The sequence below is a fragment of the Balearica regulorum genome, chromosome Z (assembly GCF_011004875.1).
Source record: "Balearica regulorum gibbericeps isolate bBalReg1 chromosome Z, bBalReg1.pri, whole genome shotgun sequence".
In the NCBI taxonomy this organism is placed as follows: Eukaryota; Metazoa; Chordata; class Aves; order Gruiformes; family Gruidae; genus Balearica; species Balearica regulorum.
In genome coordinates, this window is record NC_046220.1 from 84,856,947 (window position 1) to 84,862,990 (window position 6,044).

Consider the following 6,044-nt stretch of genomic DNA (forward strand, 5'->3'; position numbering starts at 1 on the left):
AAAAAGCTGTTGCTGAAGCTTGGAAGCCCAGGAACACACATACTGCCAAGAACTTTGCTTTCTGCAGATAATCAGGACTTGGCTGATAGCAAGTTGAAAAATGGTACAGAGGAAGAAAGGTCAATGTCTAAAGCTGACTGTAAAGCTTACTCTTATCCATCTGAAATCTGCAGTGCAATTACTTCAGGCAGCAGTGATGGGAGCCTTGCGCGATCAAAGCAAGCTGTACAACACAGAGCATTTACACACTGGAGTAAGTGTTACGCCACTTGAATCTCTTAAGTTTATTTGAGTAGACACACTATCATCCTCTTGTGACTTAGTCTTTTAGATGTTTGGGAAACAACTTCATAACAGAGAACTGGCTTTTACCCCTGAAAACTCTCCTACTTAAGTGTTGGGCGGGCTGAATTTCTTGGCATATTAGAGTTTTGCCTAGTATTTTCTGGGTATTTAATGGGAAATGTTGCCTTAGTCTTAACATTTACACAAAAACACAGATCAATTTTATATGTAATAAATACAGACAGTATACAAATGTGGAACACTTCCATCTGTTTCAAATCTAAAAAAAAAAAAAACCGGGGGAGTGTGGATCCTTCAATCCCTCTATTAATGTTTTTTTATGAAGTCCCTCCACCAGCTTTGAAAAGATTTACTCCTGAAAAAGCTAATTTTAGTTCAAAGGCATTATGGATAGCTTGTGACTTTGAGTTTATTTTACATTAATTTAAAACATATTCTCCTTAACTTCCATGCCAAAGGGGAACCTGGTCGCCGCGCCTTTCTGCAGGGTTTTCTCACGGGGGGAATATATATAGGATATATGTAGCATATGGTCTGTCCTGGGTTTGCTGGCTTGAATTCTTCTTCCTGAAATATCTCTCCAAGGAACAGCCAAGGAACTTTCCAGCAAAAAACGCTATTTGATGCTCAGGTGTCAAAGTCTGCACAAAAGTCAGAGCTGTAGATGTGGGCCAAGGTTTCAAACTACTTTAAGCAGCGTGCAGCCAGCCACAAAAAGGGATGGAGTCACTTCTCCTGTCTCTCCCCATTCAGACAGATCAGCACAAAGATACAGCTCATGTAGCTAAACCCTACCAACGGGATGAATGTGGCTCCTCGGGCTTGATCTGCCTTGGCTCAGCTGAAAGAGTGCTAGTGTCAGCGTGAGGGAAGGGCTGGGAAGGACAGCACCACATGATGAGTTAAAGCAGCTCGGCAAAATGCAGCCATTTTTCAAGAGCAAAATCTGCACTGGAAAAATCCAGCAAGGACAGTAGGGCCTTTCTGCTCTTCAAGGAGGTATAAGTTGATTGGTATCAACTGATGAACAATTCCCCCTTCTTTTTGTACAAAAGAAACCTTTTACTTGGCAGAAGAAAAAAGTAACTCATTTTAAGGGAACCACAGTCATCCCCACCCCTCATAAAAGACAAAACTTTTCCTACAATGGCTGCCTATTCCTTATGTGTGGTATTGTGGCTGCATGAGCCAGCACTTGGGTGCACCAGGTCCCTTCCTTCTACAGGATCAAAAGTTCTTCTGCCCCTGCAGACACCCTGGGCTTCCCAGGCTGGAGCTCTGAGAAGTTGCCAGTTCCTCTCTGGTTCTGAATTCCCCTGGGGCTTCCTCATCAGTCACACTCCAGACCGTCTCAGCTTCCTCCGGTCATGCTCCCTTCAGATCCTTCCTGCCAGCACCTTCAGGCAATCCTCAAAAGACTTGCTTAGGGAAACCATGACTCCTGGAGTTTATGTCTTTTGGGTACTTTTATTCTTTTTTTTTTTTTTTTTTTTTTTTTGAGGGATTTGCTGTTTGTTCAGATCCACATGACTGGCTGAGTAAGTAATAGGGATAGGAGAATCACACGACATGCCTCCATTGACACGCTTTGCATGCCTAGCTGAGCTCAGAACTTACACTAACGTATGTTAAAAATACAAGTTAAAACTTAGAGCTGTTCCTTCAGCCCTGTATCACAGCCAGTACCTGCCAGCCAGCACCTCAGGTCTTGGTGCAGAGTCCCAGCTGTGGCAGGAATATGCAAGAAAGCAGCCTCACATCTTGGCTCTCATCTCCCACCTTCATGATTAATTTGAATTCATGCTGGCACTAAGTTCTGCAGCCCAAGAGTCTGCATATGTTTCATTGTGCAGCTGTTAAGCAGCATTGACTAGCAGCATTCTTCAGGGTTATCTGTAATAAAACATGTGTTTCTGTTGTGGCCAAGGAATTGCATGGCAGCAGGACACAAGCTTCCAGTGTTGGCATATCATTTGGAGATGAGTAACTGTTAATGTTTAATCAACTCTGAGCTTCGTGTGAGGGCTGAGAAATTTTGAACTGGAGCCCAGGATTAGCTGGTCAGCTTTCAAATACTAGGAGCTGAAAAGAGATCTGCAAACTTTCTGAGTGAATAAAGGAGGGAGCTGATGGGATAGGTCTATGTTTGCTTGGTCGTTGTGGTTTAAATGTAGAAGTGCAAAGATCAGAGTCCTTCTCTGACCACGTCTGAGCCAGGCGCCACCACACAAATGCTCCTTTTTACCCCCGACCCACCCAGCAGAAGGGAGTGGGAGAGAAGATCAGCTGCTCTCCTCTCTCCACACCTACGGGCAAGTAGAGAAGATGTTATTCTCCTTTCTTTCTCTCAACTTTGAAAGAGCGAAGAGTAACCACAAAAAGGGAACACAGCATGAAGGAGGGGTGACTAATGCCACATGAGAAGATCATCACACAGACAGCGTATCTTAAGGCTGCCCTGCCAGCAAAGTTACACAGTTTGGTGGATGCAGCCATTAAAACTGCACTTATTTCTGAAAAGCTGCGTGTGATCCTTCCCTACCCTAACAGCTGACTCACCAGTGCTCTCCTCAGCAAACCTCTCCTCCTTCTCCCTGCATGCTCCAGGTTTCACTGAGAAGACTCTGTCCTCCTGCTTGGGCTTGCCGATACTCAGTGCTCTCAGTGTTCCTGCCCCTCTAGAGCAGGTCCTGGGCTGGACACGGCCCCAGAGCTTCATCTGGTTTTAGGTGCCCACCTTTCACTGCTGCCACTGGGAACCAGAGACCAGAACATCTTTGAGTTCCTTTAGCCATATCTTGTAACCTCAACGAAACATGACAGAAAAGTTAACCAGGCATCTTTCAGGATTTCATCGCCTACATCCTACCTGGCTGTCCTCGGTCACCACGTCAGCAAGTAGGGTAAGACCAGCAGTGTAGTCAAAATTCCCCTCCCAGCAAATCGGGATCGATGGAGCAGAGCAGAGCACGAGGCTGAAATCACTGCAGTTACAGCTTCAGGCTCGGCGCGGGTTATCTGTAGTACCTGCTCAGCAGAGTACTGACATATGGTAGAAATCAGACTGTGTGGCAAGGTCTAAACTGCAAACCCTCGCACGTGAGAGCTCCAGTGAATACAGCTGCTAGTGGCGAACGCTCTGCTGGAGAGGGATGGAGAGCCATGTAGTCCTTGCCTTCCTAATTAAATTCCATGCGGGAACAATTTCCCTACTGTAAAAGTGAGAAAATGTATATCTGTTACTGAGCAATGCATTTTTTCATGACTGGGACAAGAACTGAGTGTGTAACTCAGCTGGAGTATTTAAAGAGGAACTGAAAATACATGAGTTTTTCAAACTTCACTTTTTGCTACTTTTGTGATCTCCATAAAACGTTATTTCAATGTTTTTAGCTAAAAAGCTATCTCTGCTGACTGTAAACTTCCCTTCATATTATTTTTACATGAATATTTTCAAGAAACCATTCCAAGAAATACTCATGTACTATGAAATACTCATTCCAAACCATTCCAAGAAATACTCATGTACTGTGAAATGTGCTTCTGCGTCATCTTCACATGCCAATCACGTGAGACTGATTTTCTGTCCCCATTGTGCCGTTGGTCACCAAAACATCCAGTGCAATTGGCAGCTGGCACAGTGAAGAGCAGGGATAAACGGTTAGAGTCAATGGGAGAATGGGGAAAGGACAGATTAGTTCTTGATGGTTCCCAAATTAATTTTGTGTGATGGACTTCATCCTAGAAGACTTTAAAAGGGTTTCTAGCCATCACAGAGCTGTTTGCAGTGAGGGATTTGGGAGGGAGGCAAGGTGCTGGCAGGCTGAGAAAGGGGAAATATAGGCTATATTAAAAAAAAAGGAAAAAAAAGAGGGTTGGAAATTGCAAGCCAATTAACTTCAGTTCCTGCAAAACAACATCAAAGAGACCATGGAATAAGTAATTGGGAAATCATTCGTAAGCAATTAAGAAGACAGAGATGAATACCAGCCAATGTGGATTTGTCAAGGACAAATGGTTTCTCTTTAATCTGCTCTCCTTCTGTGATAGGTAGCAGACCTTGTGGGGAAAGAAGCAATAAATATCACATAGTAAGGCTTTTAACAACTCCCGTGGGGAGCGATCCCCAGCCTGGGAACAGTCACCCACAGTTTGCTGTCACCTGGGCTTCTGCACCCGCCTCTTGCAGGTTTTAATTTCAGTAATAACCTGGAGGAGAGAATAGAGAATTTAAATCTGGAGAGCACGTGGAGGTTGTGAGGGCTAGGCTGGGGTAGGGATGGAGTTTCCGAACGACGTTGAGGATTTGGAGGAAAGGGCAGAGAAATCGGATGTGGCACAGAAAGGGCAAGGGCAGGGTCGCCCACCCTGGCAGGAATAATTGGGAGAAGCACATGGGGAACAGCTCACTCGGAAGTGGTTCCTTCGGCAGAAATAGATCTGGAGCAATAGAAATAGATCTGGAGCAACAGATGATCACAAGCTGGAAGTGAGTCAGCAATGTTACGGCGCTGCAGAAGAAGCCAGAGGGCTCCGGCATCCTCGTCAGCATAGCTAAACCCTCTGGGAACATGGTCCCCATTTTTAGGCACTTCAAGAAAAGTGAGGCTTAGTGGGAGAGAATCAGATCTGGAAAATACCTGAGCTGACAAGTTGGGAAGAAAACTAAAAAGAGATATTTTCAGATACGTGGTCTGATGTGGAGATGGAATTTTTGTCTTTACATGGTTGACACTTAGTGGATAAGGTAAAAAGTAAGGATCCGTTTCCTACCAAATGTTACGGCTTCCACTGAAACCATTGAGCTTACAGGTTGCAAAACATGCAATAAATAAATGGGTGGGGTACCTGTTGTTTTCCCAATGTTTCCTAAACCAAATTCAGACTCAAACCCAACAAACCCAACCAATTCATGCAGGGAAAAAGGTTCTGCAGCAGAGAGCAGCTCTGGAAACTGAGCCTCCTTTTAGGCCTTCTGTTATCATGTTAGATACTTTTAATTTCCTTTTTTCCCTGTTCATTTCCAAAGTTGACTGTGAAATTTCCAGCTTACTGCTTTTTTAAAATCCCATGTTCAACAGGAATCTCTTGATTTTAAGACTAATTTGGTGGAGAACGGTGTGGAATATCATAACCAGTCTGCGACGGTTGGGATATGTCTCCATAGGCACATCCTTATTCTGGCAAGATACTTTTGAGGCCAAATTTAATAAATTAGTCATCGTTGATTTTAGTAATATTTTGCTTTGAAAGAAAAAGCATACAAGTGGTAACATTTTTTTTAATAAGTCTATTTAATTCTCATTGTGAAACAACTTTTATCTTATTTTTAAATAAAATAGAGAACTAACAAGCGACAGAAATTGAAACAATATTTTGATATTAAAGAAGGATGGGGTTTGGTTGGCAAGATGGTTTCTTTGATGGTTTGTGGGGTTTTTATTCCTTTACATTTCATTTCAAGTAAACCTTCAGCATTTGCCCTTTCATTCTTATTCAAAGTATGTCCCCCAGATTACCAGTCATCCCTACAAAATTCTGAAGATAAATGGTTTCCAGGTGATTTCCTTTTTTTATTAACACCTCAGCCTGCCATGCTGCAAGGAGAGGTGAAAATGCTGATTTTTTTTTTAAATAAATACTCCACAATTACGCAGTCTGTTAATATTTATTGCTGTAATAGAAATAACCACAGCAGAGACGGGCTTGCTAGCAGGAGGAGCTCTGTCAGCACTGGC